This window comes from Aethalodelphis obliquidens, unplaced genomic scaffold (assembly GCF_003676395.1).
Source record: "Aethalodelphis obliquidens isolate GAN/ISIS:26980383/991018 unplaced genomic scaffold, ASM367639v1 scaffold31, whole genome shotgun sequence".
Taxonomy (NCBI): domain Eukaryota; kingdom Metazoa; phylum Chordata; class Mammalia; order Artiodactyla; family Delphinidae; genus Aethalodelphis; species Aethalodelphis obliquidens.
Window position 1 is genome coordinate 4,751,754 of NW_020837975.1, and position 17,890 is coordinate 4,769,643.

The window sequence follows — 17,890 nt, forward strand, 5'->3', positions numbered from 1 at the left end:
CATAAAGTCGCAAAGGGGTGTTGTAGAAAAATAGGTGAGTGGGTTATTTTCTAAATACCCCAGGTTCTGAACAACTGGGAAAAATCACTTGACCACAGGTAATTTTTCATTGGTTTAAGAGTGAATTCATGTAATTAAAAGCTTTATCCAAACAAAGATAAATGTTAACTAGTACAAAACAAGAAGACTACTATTATTCATTTACAGAGAGAGTCTCTCTATTTTTGACCTAAGAAGGGCATTTTTCCCATATATATACTTTCCTGAATTGTGGTACTGATTGTACCAATAGGTTGAAAATTTTAGAAATATGTATATATTTTCACAAATATCTTTTGTCAGGCAGTGGGTGTCTTTGAGGACATGAGGATTTTCATTACAGTCATACTTGCTCTAAGCCTATGTACACACGTCTTTCCTTCCATTACACCTCTTCATTTAGGACTATTCAAAAACATTTGTTTAGACGAATCAGAACCTTAGCCGTCTTCTGCCGAGATTGTTTCCTTAAACTTGTTCATCTAAGACTCCCTGGTGGCGCAGCGGTTAAGAATCCATCGGCCAATGCAGGGGACACGGGTTTGATCCCTGGTTCCAGGAAGATCCCACATGCTGCAGAGCAACTAAGCCCATGTGTCACAACTACTGAGCCTGTGCTCTAGAACCTGTGCTCTGCAAAAGAGAAGCCACCGCAACAAAGAGTAGACCCTGCTCACCACAACTAGAGAAAGCCCACGCACAGCAATGAAGACCCAAGACAGCCAAAAATTAATTAATTAATTAATTAATTAAAAAAAATAAAACTACTGTACTATGGGTTCACCAGCTGGAGAGACCTTAAGAGCAGCTGTTCTTGCCTTGAGGGATTCAATTGCCTATGAACTTATACTATTCTTTTCATTTTTTCTACCTCATTAAATTAAATCATTTCCACTATTTGTTAAGACACATTAATGCTCCTTTTCCTTACAATTTAGTGACTCCTGGGGAAATGCTGGTATTGGAAAACTCCAGGCAGCTAGCAGCTCATTGCCATATTACCTGATGATGCCTGAGGAGCGATGGTTCCTACACTGAGTCTATTGCTATATCTCTCACTTCAAGTACATGATCACCTAAGCTCTTCCTTCTGGATTATTCTTATATGCTCATTTTTAGGTAGTTCTGGAAACACTACTCTTTTGCATAATATTAAAAGTTTTTCTTGGAGATACCATAAATTCTGCAAAGTAAACTTTAAAGAATGATGTAAGATTTTGTATGGCTAAGGTCCTTTGAAAAGGATGTTGTTCTTTTCAGACAACAGTGCTAAACAATACTAGACCTCTTAAAACCCTATTTTAAGCTCTGCCTAGATAGTAAAACAATTGGAACTGAATAAGTACTTTGTATAAGACTTTAAATGATATTTTTTTTTCTCTTCCTTGGTTTTGTTTGATTTTGCCATTGAGGTCAATTTATACAATGTGGTCGTATTAGACATGGTAAATAAGAGAAAAGTGAATATACAATTTTCTTAAAGTAACATTGATATTCCTATAAGTATCCCTTCTAATTATGAAAGTACAGCATCTCTTGTGTACTTCACCCATTTGTTTCTGCCATTATTCAGCACACTACTCTTTAGTACAAAGAAAATGTATCTTCTACCTTCAAGAAGCTGATAATCTAATGGGAATGACGGGAAGTAAAAACACAAACAAGTATAAAAATAATTTGAATTCTATAATTGTTACCTTTATAAAAGCATGTTTCACAATTTTTCTATGAGTTACAGGTGAGGAAATTAACTGTGGAGGGCAAAGACAACTGCCTTCACAGAGTGGAGTAGAAATTCTTCAGGTGGAAATGGGAGTGTAGAATTGTAGGTACGGTAAGTGCAAAGTCACAAGAGAGCCATGAAAACCTCATCTCAGCCTATTCTTAGAGCAGCACTTGGTTCAGTGTGACTGGAGAACAGAGGTGGGAGTGGCTGGAAATAAAGTTAGAAAAGGAGATTTGGCTCAGCCTGTAAAGAGCACTCAAGTCTACCGAGCTTGGCATTTATAAAGTGATGGTAAAGAGTCATCCACATATGGGATGTGACATGATCCAGATAGTTTTTCACAGAGACAACTCTGGTGTTAGCATGGGGATAGGTTCCAAGGGGGAGGAGATTGAAAGCTTAAGATGAATATTTTCATTAAAGCAAGACATAATGAAATGTTGAATAAGAATGTAATTTCTCTCAAGCAAATGTTGATTCTTTTAACAGCTGTGTCTCCAACATCTGGGATAGTGACTATCACACAGGAAACCCTCCATAGATATTTTTTGAGCAAGTACACTGGCAGTGGGAATAAAAAGGAGGGCACAGATTTGAGAGCTATTTTGGAGATAAAAGGGAGGAATTTATTGGCTAATTTATTTTGACTGAAAGGAAGAAGAAGGAGTCAAGGTTAACTGCAGGATTTCAAGGTTGAATGAGTAGGGAGGCACATCACATGTGGCAAATCTTGGGGTACACTTCACACTGTAGAGAGATGTGTTCCTGATGACCAGGTTGATTGATCATCGCCAAGACTAATTACAGAGTTGCTTCATCTTCTTTAGGGTAGTTCTGCATATAAAACTTTAAATTCATGGATTTTCAGGGTTTCTGACAGGTAAACCACTGAAGGAACCAAGGAAAGCTGATAATTAGAAATAATTGTGAAAGAGACTTTCTGCAGAGTGAGGAATTCTTCTGTGACAAGAGCAATTATTTCTAACTCACATGTCAGGATCATATTTGCTTAGGAATCAACTTCTTTAAAGCAGATCTCACCTCCAGCTAAGAATTCGGAGTTACAAGAAGAAAAAATATTACTTTATATTGATGGTAGGCATACTACACTGTAGCCCAATCATCTAGATCAAAATGTTGCAATGCTTATGGTGATCTGTTACTTCTGGGGTCACAGCATGTACCCAACAGACTGACAAGAGGAATTCAAACTCATGTTTTCTGGGCAGACCAATTCCGTATTAGTGAATATAGATCCAGACAGATAAAAAGCAAAGTTTCTAAACAGTGGACATGTAAAGAAACTTGATGCAGTACAGACAACTAGAACAGGAAATTTTGGAGGAAAACAGGGAACAGATACATAAGAGAGACTGATATGAAACTCCAACCCTTCTTATTAAGGAAATGAAAGTCAGATAGGATACAAGTATAAAGAAACCACCAGATGAGTTTCAAGTCAATAACAGTGATATGACTACTCTGGATATAGGACTTTACTTCTAAAGGTGAGACAGCAGATAGATGATTAGGTCCCTTTAACACAAAGATTTGAAAGATAACTGCAGTAATAATGAAGCAGAGATACACAGGCTTTTTTTGTCTTATGAATGTTCTAGCAGAGACACTTAGTAACTTTATTCAAAAAAATACTCAGGCTTGGTGAGCGTGGCAGTGTTGAATATGACGAGAGCCATCACAAAGTGCTAATTAATGCTAGATCAGAGATGAATGAAAATAGACAGCATGGGAAAGCAAAATAAAATGAGGGTCTTACCCATTCCCCTTCACTTTCTACTGAAACAAAATGTACATTAAGCCAGGGTGCACTGAATCTAAGACTGGGTACTTTTATTGATGCATTCTGCCAAGGAGCTACAAACTTTATCATTGATTGAAGAAGTAGATGGAGATTTCTGAAAGATAATTATTTTGTATGAAAATGTCAGAGAAGATTGTGTGTACTGTGCGCTCCTCACTTATTAATCATCCAAACAACACTGTTTATTGAACTGCTGACATATTGCTTACACTACCCTCTCTTAATATTTCAGGAAGCAAAAAGATTGCTGAGTATACTGTCACATTTAATTTGACCTATAAAAAGGATTATGGAGGAAATTGATGACAAGGTTGTACCCAGTTTATGCTCTGGTCAGAATGATCTGCTGTGAAACTGGGAGAAGTATCCCAGAATATGTGTTAAGATGTCCACACCATGTGAAATATACTGGGGAGAGATTGCAGAAACAAAACTGTCCATCATCGTCAATGACAAAGAAATAGGGTAATATCTAATGATGACACACCATGAGGGAAAACTTCAGCCCTTTGATGTTAGGAATAGAAATGGCTTTCTATTTTCTTATAAAATCTTAGCACTGAAAGGAGACTTCAGGGGTTGGAGTATATGACTCACAGGCTAAATCTCGCCCACAGCCTGTTTGTTTGTTTCTTAGTTATTTTTTTAAATTGAAGTATAGTTGATTTACAATTCTGTGTTAGTTTCAGATGTACAGCAAAGTGACTCAGTTATGGAAGAGCCAAGCTCATTCTTCTACATATTATCCATATCTACAAATGACAGAGTTGAATAGTCAAGACCATACAGTTCCCCAAATTAATCTGACTCTAATCCAATTTCTTTGCTTCATAGATAAGGCAACTAAAGCCCCAAGAGGTTAAGTAACAGTTCAAAATTATATGGTAAGTGACTAAATTGTCACTAGTATCTAAGGAGCAACCTATAACATTAGCGACAAAAAGTAGGACCAGGAGAAGATAGAAATGGATGGAGTCATTTCCAGCTGTGAAGAGGAAGGGCATGATCGGCCTTGAGTAATTTGCAGAAGATACCAAGAAGAAAGGGGCACACCTGAGAGAAGAGAAGGAGATAATGCCAGGGTTTACCTTTTGTGTCTTCATAGAGGAGTCATGAAAGGTTTGGAAGGGGAGGGATTGTAGGCAACCATAGAAAGATAAAGCTGGTGATGGTGAACAAGATGGACTAAAATGAAAAAGTGTGGGGCAGGCAGAACAGCTTGGTCATGATAACAATATTCCAATCAGGGTTGCATTCATCACATCCAACCAACTCATTTATATCCAAAAATGTAATGACCCTAATGATTAGAATCATGGGGACGGAAAAGAATAATATTTGTTACATTTATTTTGAGGATCAAAGTAAATCAAATTTGTCACTTAGTATCACAAATAGTACTCATTCATCATCTGTGAAATTCATTTTTTCTGCAACCTTTCCCCTTTTAGGGTAACATAGACTTGGCCCTACCTTCTCTTTGGTCATATTGAAGGAGTCCATCATATCCTACATGTTTTTGTTCAGAGGAGACATTATAAATCACCATAGCAACACACGCCTTTTAAGAAAATCTCCCAGTTCATTCACTCATCAGAATTGTCCTGTAGATTATGTTTTCTGGAGCGTAAGAGAAAATCCTGATCCTAGATTCCAACATGGTAAGCTTGTATTATATACTTTCTAAAAATGTGCTGTGATTATCCTGAAAGTGCTCTCTCTTTCAAGGGACAACCAGTCCACACTTCTTCCTGACAAAAGAAGTCAGAAGCCACTCTACTTCCTATTCCCGATATCCCCCCAACACCACCACACGTCAGGAAATTCACAAGCATATGTTTTACCTAACCTCCATTGTGAATTCTATCATATTTGAAATTTTAAGGACAACACCTACCACAGAAGGTATTTATTTTTAAAACAGAATCACCACAAGTAATGTATTAAGCTGAATTTCAAAGATAACCCTGTACCAGGGACTAATAACGCTCCATCACACAGGCCCCCCCAAATCTTAAGTATCCACAGACATTAAAACTCATCTTAGAAAGAAAGTAAAGTATACTTTCCCAATAACTGAAAGCCATAATTTTTGTATTATTATTAATAACAGTAAATATTTATTGAATGCTTCCATACATGAAGCATACAAGTACTGTGTATGCATGATCCCATTTATTCCGCACAAGCATCATTTTATCCCCAGGTTACAAAAAGCTAAACACATCTCAGTAAATGGCAGCAAGAGATTTTTGATATAGATTGTCTGACTTCAACACACATACTCGTAACACTGTGTTGTGTCCCAGGGGTCTACTAAACAAGGTTAGTATTGAAGCGGCTTGAGCTTAGCATCGATTCTGCAACTAGACAGCATGGGAATCTCTGGAAAATCTCTATCACTATACCCTCTTCTTTTACATTAGGTTATTGGGTAGATAAAATCCGGGTCCTTTACAGATCTTAGATGGATAAGATATTTTAAGTTTGAAAAGTAGTATATTCTTTAATCAATTTAATTAAATTATCCTTTTAATACTTCTTTTAGTTTTAATAGTATTTACTACTAAAATACCTCAACCGGGTAATGAAAGTGAAATAAAATAACAGTTTAGCAGTCAAATAGCTTCATATTTAAAAGTTGCATTTAATAAAGATATAGAAATCTTAGGATATAGGGAAGAGAAAAAAAGTTTTATAAAAATGAAATCCTTGAAAAATAGCATTTCTCTAAAGAAAAATAAGTGCAGGATACTTAATAATAGTCTTTAAAAAGTAAGAAAGTTTATGTTATCTTCTTTATAAATAAAACATTCAAGTTCCAATTAAGTTGCTCTGAGTTTGTTTTAATCTCATTAGGAAAATAACTAGATAAACATTGAAAAAATGAGAGCAATGCAACAATGTGAATACTATGTAATATTAAAAGAAAGTGGTAGAAATTGAATGATAGACAGTGTGTATTTTGAACAGGGCACCTCAGAATCAAAACTTAATAAATTTATGTAAGAATTTAATAAGCTATAAAAAATGCATTTCAAAGAGTAAGGAAGGAATGGATTATTCATTATGTGGTCTTGGTGTTTTTAGCTCAGAGTCTGGAGGAAAACATTAGATCATCACCACACATCATCACCCAAATATCTTCCAGGTAGATCTTTGACTTAATTACTTTAGAAATAGAACTTTAAAAATTTAGAATAAAAGTTAAAGTATTGCCCAGGTCAAAATCATTAAAAATAAATTTATGAAGCCAACAATAAACTTGGGTTTAGTCTTAAAAATGAAGACTCTGTTAGAAAAGCAAATAAAGAGCAAGAATAATAAGTTCACAGTAGAGGAAATGCAAAGGCTTAATTAACATCCTAGTAACCTTTACTCCAGGGTCATTTCTTACTCTAGTCCTGACTTGTACGTTCTCTAATGCACCTGCACGCTCTTAGGTGAGGTTCCCCTCCTCTATGCTCTCTAACATTTTGATTCCATCTGTGCAAAACCAATGCACTTACATTATATGGGTTTTTTGTTTGTTTGTTTGTTTTAATTCTTGTAGATTAGTCAGGATGGCAGAGGAGAGAGACCCTGAGCTCACTTCCTCTCACATTGTATGTTTACAGGGCTATTCTCACTACTAGATCAAAAACACTTCCAGGCCAGGCCAGTGTATGAACATGGTTTCCCAGAGCTCAGGTCTGCCACGATGTGTCAGGGGAAGAAAGATTACTTTTCCTTTTTGAATGTTATTCAGTTTGTGCTACTTGCTTTATAGAAGAAACTGTACAGTGGATCTAGTCTATTGAGATCCCATTTCTATTCTTTGGTGACAGTTTCTGCTCTCAAATTTACCCACATCTCAAAGTAGAATGACCCAGAACTAGGAGACTGAACTGAACCGAACATCACAGAATAGGAGGTAGAGAAATGTCACCTGGACACTTGGAACTTTCACTGTAAACCAAACAATGTCGTTGTGAAGGCATATAAATTCATACAGAGATGATGGAGGACAGGGGGCGAGGGCAAACCCAGAGATGCTGAAGCAGTCAGACCAGGTGAGGCCCCAGGACAGGTTAGTAAATTATCATTAATAGCAGAATACCCCGAGACTGGGCTACCTCTGAGTCTCAGTTTTCACTAGATTCCTCCTCACTCTACACTCAACCTATTTACCCTTTCCAATTTCTTAAGTAGGTAATATTCTCTCTCACTGTGAGATTGTCCATTTGCTGCTCACTTTTCCTGGGACATGCTCTTCTCTTGCCATGTACCTTTAATAATTCCTACCTGCTTTACTCACCTCCACAGCAGGTGCTACCTCTTCCCACAAGTCTTCTCTGGCCCCAGAATTGGAGTTATGTGCCTTTCTATATGACTCACACCCTCACTACTCAATTTAAATTCCTATCCTATTTCCATCTCCACGCTTAAGACATTGTGCATAAGCACTGCTTGTTCCTCTCTGTCCTGCTCTGTCTCCTTCTCTGCCTCCTCTCTCTCTCTCTCTCTCTCTCTCTCTCTCTCCCTTTCTATCTCTCTCTCCCACTTGCTTGAAAACAGGAGCAGGATATTTTTGCTGTTGGTATTCTTAATGTCTAGCACACTACATGATTGACACATATTACATACTGAAAAAAAAGTTTCTAATTGAAAAATTAGGCAAAGGTCTTTATGTGCAGATTAAAGATGTGTGGTCAAAGCAAGTGAGAATAGAATTTTTAAATAGGAAAAAAAGGATATATTTATTTTTACCCTAAGGACACTTTTACTAAAAGAAAAAATATAGCAGTTTCTTGAGAAAACCTAGATGATAAATAAACATTGAGTGAATCTTGACACTGGACCTTCCTTGTTCCTATATATACGTGTGTGTCTGTGTGTGTGTGTGTGTGTGTGTGTATCTATATATATAATATTTATATAGAAATGTAGTATGGTTAAAAGAGCTATTTTGAAGTCAGAAGAACTTTAAAAGTTTTCTAAAACACTCTGTCTCTTATTTCTAGTAAAATGGAATACTAATTCCCATCTTATAAGGTTTTTTGAACAGGAGGATTGTGTGACAGTACTACTTCAGTGATTATGGATATAGTTGGTACCAAATGCATTTATTAATTGATTCAGTCTTGTAAAGCAGTAATTCTTAGAATTTCCCAGTGAAGATTCTCTAAAAACTGAACACAATCACAGAGGGTCTGGGAAATGTAGATCAAGTCAGCTCTCCACAAACTCAAATTTGTGTCTCTGTTTGTTTTTATCTTTAAAATTTATGCAAATTTGGAATTCTGCTCCAAACTATAGCTCTATTTGTTCTCATGTTATAATTTCACTGCCAAATCTTTTATACTTCCCAGCCTCATTTGCAGCTGGGTAGAGGCATGTGAATGAGTTTTAGCCAAATGAATGTGAATGGACTTGTAAGTGCCATTTCTGAGTCAAGGCTTTAAAAGAAGTGAATTTAAGAAGCCCTCCTCATGCTCTTCTTCATTTTGCAGAGGCAGAATAAAATCAAAACATGTGACCCTAAGAGATGGCAGAGCAACAAGGTAGAAAGAGCTTGGAGTCCCTGAAACCATATGGAAGAAAGTGACTCCAAATCTAGGATCTCCCATCTTGAACTAGTATATGAATAAGAAATAAACTTTAAGATATTTGAATTATTAAATATTTTGAGTTTATTTATTGTAGCAGCTAGTGTTATTCAAGCCAGTGCACCCCAAGACCCAAATTAAATGTCTTTGCATTGTCTATACTAATTATCACATATTTATTTTCATTTTCTAAATAAGTGTAGTTGAAAGTTTCATTCTACTGTCTTGGACTTCACCATGCATTAAAAACCTCTAATTAAAACTTCTGCTTAGAACTTACCAATTTGCCAAGGGTTAAACATAACATAGCATGAAATTTCAGGCTTACCATTAGTGGTTATTCAGAAAAGAAGAAGGAAAAAAAGATGAATGGGGGAAAACAAGGGGTGGCCCCAATATAGCTATGTTAAATAATTTATAATCTCACTAAATAATGATTTACGCTCCTGGAGTCCTTGCTGTTTATATGTTTAGACAATATGGGGAAAATATATGAGAAATTTAACTCTGAAGCATTATTTTTAAAATTGTTATTGAAATATAGTTGATTTGCAATGTTGTGTTAGTACAGTAAAGTGATTCAGTTACACATACATATATATAAATATATCAATTCTTTTTTTACGTTATTCAAACCAAATTTAATAAGTAGAAAAACCATAATTGAAACTTATTCTTTTTTGTTTAGCATTCTTTCACTACAATACATGAAGAACAAAGGCAAACAAGAGAAATCAAAAACCTACAAGCAAACAAAATCAGAGAATATTTATGAAAAAAAGTACAATATTCACAGTTGTAAGTCATTTTCCTGATTTTATGCTACTTACTAGTAACTAAGAAGAGCTATGAATGATTTTGTATCAGTTTTTGACAGACTATGAGCCTTGAGTGGCCACTTATTTTTGTAAATAAAGTTTTACTGGGACTTGGCCACATCTAATTTATTTACTTATTATCTGTGGCTTCTCTGGAGTTCTAATGACAGAGTTTATTTGCAGCAGGAATTTATGCCTTGCCAAGCCTAAAATATTAAAAAAAAATTTTATTGGTGTATTGATTTACCTTGTTGTGTTAGTTTCAGGTGTACAGCGAAGTGAATCAGTTATACATATACATATATCCGCTCTTCTTTTTTTTTTTTAGATTCTTTTCCCACATAGGCCATTACAGAGAATGCTGTACATATACAGCAGGTTCTTATTAGTTACCTATTTTATATATGGTAGTGTTTATATGTCAGTCCCAATCTCCCAATTTATCCCTCCCTCCCATCCCCTGGTAACCATAAGTTTGTTTTCTGCATTCGTAACTCTACTTCCATTTTGTAAATAAGTTCATTTGTACCCTTTTTTTAGATTTCACATATAAGTGATATCATATGATATTTGTCTGTGTCTGACTTACTTCACTCAGTATGGCAATCTCTAGGTTCATTTGTTGCTGCAGGTGGCATTATTTTGTTCTTTTTTATGGCTAATATTCCTTTGTATATATGTACCACATCATCTTTACCCATTCCTCTGTTGATGGCCACTTATATATATTCTTTTTTTAATTCTCTTCCCTCATACGTTATTACAAGACAAAGCATTATTTTTATAGTCTCTGGGAGCAACTATCTTTAAATGGATAGATAGATAGATGATAGATACATAGATACATAGATACATAGATGATAGATAGACCGGTATCAGACATTTAGGATCTAAAAGCAGACAATGAATACTACAAGATAATTAGGCACTAAGTCATATAAAATTATGACTTAGTCACTCTCTACCACTGTATTCATAATCTGTAAAATATTACCTCATTATTACATGATTACTTTTCTCTCATAAACAATAAAAAGATTAAAAATCTAAAAGGTAAGAAAAATAAGTTAGACAATCATAAAAATCACAGCGATTAGAATCACCATGGTCTCCAGTCCAATGATTTTTCTATTTTCTTTGAATCCATCAACCCTCTCTTTTCAGCAGGTTTATTAAGCTTTCACCATCTCAGCAACACTTAGGTCAATACTCATACCCTAAACCCCTTGTTTTTCTGACTCCTCATTGCACCCATCTGGAAAACTGTCCATCTTGTGTGAACTCAACTACCCACTTCTCTTTGCATCCAGCCAAGTGGCTGACTACAACTGCAGAAAGCACATACAAGAGGGCAGAATGGTGCCATTAGCAACACGAGGCAATTCCTGTAGGTAGGTTCCTGGGGCAACTCCCTCACCTAAACATCCAGAGGACGATTGCAAACCACCTCTATTCTCAAATTTCTGATCATGTATCCTCCCACCACCTCTTCCCTCTACAGATAACCTTGCCTCCGGCTTCCTGGAGATTAAAAAAAAGAAGAAATATGATAGGAATTTTCCTCAACCTACCACTACGTTAAATGCTAAAAGTTTCATTTAACCTCCTGTCTTCCTTCTCTCCTGATAAAATAGACTTGTAACTCAGTCTTTCTCTAAGACCAATGTCTTCACAGACTCTGGATCCCAACCTTACAGTTTCCCAGTTTTCTCGAAATCTTACACTAGCCACTTTTGGGATGAATTGGGAGATTGGGATTGACATATATACACTAATATGTATAAAATAGATAACTAATAAGAACATACTGTATAAAAAAATAGATAAATAAAATTTAAAAATAAATAAATTAAAATTTAAAAAAACCTCACTGGCCTCTCCTTCTTTTTGTAGACTCATCATTTTCTAGCCAGTCATGAAATACTGGATTTTCCCATGGCTTAACCTCAATCAGTCTTTCTTTTTTTCTTATTCTGTTCAGTACCATCCATCTTCAACCCTTGTCTCTACTATGAGCTTGAGATCAATATATCTACCTGTCTTCTCTGACATCTATCAGCATTCTTATGTCTCAAAGACATCTTGAAATTACCAGACCCAGTAGTGACTGCCTTCCCCACTTTGTTGTCCACCACGATTCCAAATCCATATCCCTTCTTCCAGCTTTTCTCTTTAAATATTTCTTGATCCACCCATATCTCCCCAACTCTTTCACTATCTTACCAGGTCCAGGCTGTTGTCTTCTACTAGAATTACCACCATTTGCCTTTTATATCACATTCTTTATAGTTAAAGCAATCTTTTAAAAAATAAAAAGAAAGATCATGCCACTTTCCTATTTAAATCTCTTCAGTGACTTCCCTTCGCTCTTAAGATCCTTAATGAAATACTTAACATCCTTGACTAAATTCTATAAACTGGTCTACAAGTCCTTGCCTTCCAAGATTCAGCAAACACAGCATTCTTTGCATTCATATAGTGTTTTGTATCCTTCTGACCACAGGGCCTTTACACAAGCTGCTCCATTTGCCTGCTGCTAAACAACCTATAAATCTTAGCTCATACTTTTCTTCCTCAAGGACATTTGCTGGATCCTCAGGTCTAGATCAAGTACTTTTTTCTTTTATTTATTTATTTATATTTACATGGTTGCACCAGGTCTTAGTTGCATTAGGCAGGCTCCTTAGTTGCGGCATGTGGGCTCCTTGGTTGTGGCATGTGAACTCAGTTGCAGCATGCATGTGGGGTCTAGTTCCCTGACCAGGGATCAAACCTGGGCCTCCTGCATTGGGAGTGCATAGTCTTACCCACTGCGCCACCCGGGAAGTCCCTAGATCAAGTACTAAGCATCCTCTTACCACTTTCTTCCCTGCCTTTATGAAATGTGGCATAACTTTACATTTTTGTGTGTTTTGGGTTAATATCTAGTTGCACTGTGACAGCAAGGACTTTTTTTTTTTCTCATCATGCCTACTACTCAGCACAGCACCAGGAACAACATGGATTTTCTTTGAATTTTTGTTGAATATATAGAAAAGAGAAATATATAATTCATTCTATCTGTGCCCAATTTTAAGTCACATTATGGGTTTGCATCACAGTTTACAGAAATCTCTGACTTGAATTCTTAATGATTTACTCAAACCAAATAAATGTCTTCACAGTCATTTATTGGAAACATGCCCAGTTTCTATCACTTTGCAACATTTTAAATTTATTTTAGGGTGTTCGGTTTAATTTTAAAAACTGCAATTCTCATTCACAATCTACTTGAAAACATTTTTGTTATTCTTTCCTCTGTTCTTCTCAGACTGTTTTCATGTTTACTTTCCTTTTGGCCTCCATTTCCCAGTTGTTTGTCTTCTCTCTCTCTGAGTCACTACTCAATATTTATGCATTAAAAATTTGATATTGTTGACACCAGACACACACACCCAAACTTTAGCACCAAAACTCTGGCCTTTTATAAAATACTATTGTATTTGCCTAACAGCTATATATCAATTTGTAGAATATAAATTTGATGAAGACCAGGATCTGTGTCTATTTTGTTTCCTGATGTATTCCTACTTCTAAAACCACATCTGGAAGATAGATGTACTCAATAAATGTTTGCTGAATAAATAAACTTTCACATAAAACATTATTGAATGATGCCAAAAATATGTCCTAAAATGATTTTATTGTTCTCTTCTGTAAAGATAGACTCAATCCTCAATAAAATTCTGTCATACAAGCAGGATTGACAGTGATTTATCCCCATTATTTCCCTTAATTTTCTAAAATGTCTGACTGCTAGTATTTTTTTTCATTTGTCATAGTGGTAATTCCTGGAATCATATACAAAAGTAAATGGCTTTAATGCACTGCTTTATAAACTTCCGAGTGAGGGTTTCAAGAAAGCTCAGAACCTTTGGTGGAGAGGGACACAAGATGAACTACAATGTATAAAGAGATGTGGAATAGAACCATAACATAAAGAACATTGGCCACGATGAAAATCTTATATATCATATTTTTTTATTATATGACACTCTTTTTTCCCCACATTTTAGCATCTCAAAAATTGAAATCAATCTAACAATCTATGGAGTTGTTTAGTATAATTGGTAATATTTTATTCTTATTATTGGTATATAAAATAATGCCATGTTTCAAAACATCTGGAGTTTTTAATTCAATTAAATGCTTTTATGACTTCAGTATCCATAACAGGGTTAGACAGAGGTTATGGAAAGAGAAGAGAGAGGAGTGAACTAAAATTATGAGGAACAAAGAAAGGCATTACAAATGTATATCTACCTATCACTATTCTGTGTTTTATATATGTAAAACCCTATATGCATGGAAATATATGCCAGAAGCAGTTGTGAATGTCTCTACCTTATTCCCTAAACTCCTTAAGAGCAGGACTATGTATTAATCCTCCTTGTATTCCCCAGTGATGAGCATTCAATAGAAGTTTAAATTTATTTGTTCAAGTAGGTTAAATCTAATAACTTTGTCTTTAACAGAATGGACAGCAAATAGAATTTGTTGCGATAAATTTGTAAAGTACTTCTATGAAGTACATTAAGCTCTCTGATAAGGAACATTAACTTACTTGGGCTATTTGATTCCTCTCTAATTCACTGATGCATTCACTTTCTAAATACAGTAATTACCAAATCAGGAATTACTAATAGAGAAATGAATTAAAATCTACTGCTCCAGGGCATTTAACAATGCCTAGGGGACCTAAAATATTTCTGAAAAATAAACAAATTCTCCAGAAGTTGCTTGCCTACTAGCAGAATTAACCTTGTTAATTGTCACACATGTGAGGTAAATTTATAAATGTCTCAATCTTCTAGGAGTTTATAAAAGTGAACACATTACTGCAACTGACACACTGTACACGGAAAATATACAAACAGTGCAGAGTGATTAAATAGAAACACATTCATAATTTGTTCAACCTCAACATGAATAAATTTAGAAGTAGAATGAAGAAAACATGACCAGCATGTTTAAATACATGATAGAGATGATAAAGGATCAGTTCTGATAAATCAGGGAAGGCACCACATCAATGTTGCCATTTCCAGAGTTCTCTGAATGATAGGAAAAATTATTTCAATTACCAAGTGTGTGGGAAAATTTTTTTCCAAATCACGGATATTACTAGAGAAAACAAAAATTGATAATGAAACATACATAGGAAGGAGGGGTTTAGAAGAAATATGACTTTCAAACTGAAGGAAAACAGAACTCAGGTGGCACTGAATTCCCAGTTCCAGTGGCAGTATAAAGGCATTCTTATTCCATTTGCCTTCCTGAAAAGTCACTGAACAGCTAAGAAGGGGAAAACAAAATAAAATGAAACAAGTTTTAAAACCTCAGTAGTACCTTCCTTCTATCTTTAGTAAACCAGGCAAACAGCCACAATCCACCCCCCAAAAAACAATAAACAACTTTGAGGAATAATGGAAAAAAACACATTTTGTTCTGTATCAAAGCAAAAGTAGATTCTGAGAACAAGACTCACCGCAACACTCTCCCTCCCCCTCTAGACCTGAATAGGAATTTTTTCCCTTTAAAAGTATGTGGGACAATCCAGAACTACTCCCTCAAGCTGTTTATAGCAAGGGCCATGAGCAAGGCTAGGTGATCAGACTGTCAGTCCCTCCCCATCCTACCCTGGGGGGATCAGCTGAAGAAGAAGTCACACTGGGAGCCCACTGGGCTGCCCAAGTCCTGGCCAAGCCACCAGGGGCAATGGTTGAAAGATGAAGGTGAAGCAAAAAGGAAAGGCAAAGGGTAGCACATGGCAGCAAAGACCGCTGGAGGGCATTTATTGTGAGTCCCACAAAGCTCTCTGGGCTGAGAAATAGGGGCAGAGTTGATCAGATGAGTGTGGGTCCAAGAATTACAAACCAATCGAAGCTGAGCAGCCACCTCATTGAAAGATGAGTATCAGGCTAGAACTAGTATAGAGTATGCTAAAAAAAATTCATTATTTGAATAGAAAAAGCATGAGGTGTATGAAGGACCAGAATTGTATGCTTTGGCTACTTCAGCCAATAAGATAGACGCCTGCTCTCACGGAGCTTCGTTCTAGTAAGGGAGACAGACAATACACAATCATCAAAAGCTAATTAAATTAGTATGTTGGAAAGTGATCATTGTTATGGAAACAATTTTAAATAGATCAGGTGAGGGGGATCAGAGGTGCTGAAGCAGAGGGCAGGTGGCAGTATTAAATAGGACAGTCAGGGATGTCATGCTGAGAAGATGAGATCTGTGCAAAGACTAGATGGAGACACAGACACTAAGGAATCAGATGTCTGATAAAGGATCAGTGTAGGCACAGGGAAAGACTCTGGGTGTGGGTGTCTGAAATATAATGGAGCAGGAGATCAGGAAGAACAAGGTACAGGTGAACAGAAATTGAGATCAGATCACTTTCTTACTTTCTATTGTAGGGTTCTGATCAAAGGAGTGATGAAATCTGATTAATGCTCTAAAAGAACACACTGATTTCTCTGTTGAGAATAGACTGTCCAGGGCAAACTTAAATGCAAAAGGAGCTGTTAGAAGCTTCTCCAGTAACCCATGTACAAAATGATGGGTAATGGTGGTTCAGGCAAGGGTGGAGATAATTTAGATGGTGAAAAGTGTTTGGATTCTGGGTATAAGTTAAAAGAACCAACGGAGTTTCCAACATCTTAAGAGTGAGTGGCAAGGAGAATAAAGGATGATTCTAAGGTTTCCAGTGAGAGCACATGGAAGGATTGTATGGTCATCAGCTAAGAAGGAGACGGTAGATGCTGTGTAGTAAGTGTAAAGGGGGAGATCAGGGGTTCCGTTTTGGAAGCACTGAATGTGAGCCATCCATTAGGTACCCAGGTGGAGGTGTCCAGGAGGCCTTGGAATGGATGAGTCTGGAGGTCAGGATCAGGTCTGGGCTGGAGATATAAATTCAACCAGTGTCAGGGTTCGATGGGACTCAAAGCCAGGATGAGCTCAGAGACCGATGACTTCACCAGGAAATAAGTGAGGGGAGAAGGGACTAAGACCTCAGTCTGGGGCTCTCCAACATGAAGTATGGAAGTATAGAAAAAGGAAAAAGAAGAGCAAAGAACCTTGAAAAGTCACGGCAGTAAGGAAAATCCAGAAGGAGGGGACAGGTAGGTGTGTATTCTGACAGATGAATATAACAATGGGGACGTCGCTGAGAACCTTGACCCAGGTACTGTTGTGAAGAGGAGGAAGGAAGTAAAAAAAAGTGATGGGAGAGGTTTAAGAAAAAAATGGGCAGAGAAGAAGTGAAGAAAGTGAGTACAGACGAGTCTCGCTAAGAATTTACTGTATGGAAAGAACATAAAAGGAATGTAGAGGAAGTGAAGATGAGAGAAAATTTTTTTGTTGTTTTGTTTGTCTTTCATAATATCTGAGAAATAATGGCACATTTGTATGGTGGGAAAAATAAAATTGATTACAGAGAAGAAAATGGGAAAATTGCCTCTGAATATTCTTGTATATGGAGAGAGGTTGAGGTCTACACTATAGCAAGAGGGGTTTAGATAGGATCAGAGAAGGTTCAGCTCTGTGAAAAGTGGGAAGAAAGGGAGGAGTACTTATGGGAAGAGCATGTGATGCTGGGAACTGTTTCCTGATTGCTTGAATTTCTTTGGTGAAATACAATGCATGGTAAGAGCACAAGGTCACATTATTGGTGATTCAAGATAAAAGGAAAAATTTTGAGATCATCACCTGAAGACTGGGACAGTAAGCATTTCATCTGAAGTGGAATGAGACATGAGAAAGCTTGGAGACTGGGCAGAGTCAGAATGAAATTGAAAAAGTGGTCCCCAAGGACCACACTCTCTGAGTAAGGTCTATTTGTGAGATGACT

General features: G+C 36.4%; 1 protein-coding gene across 1 annotated transcript in view; it reads right to left on the reverse strand.

The window, feature by feature from the left end:
- The window catches only part of TINAG (tubulointerstitial nephritis antigen), a 94,620-nt gene that overhangs the window by 19,094 nt on the left and 57,636 nt on the right, over positions 1–17,890 (reverse strand). The window lies entirely within an intron of this gene.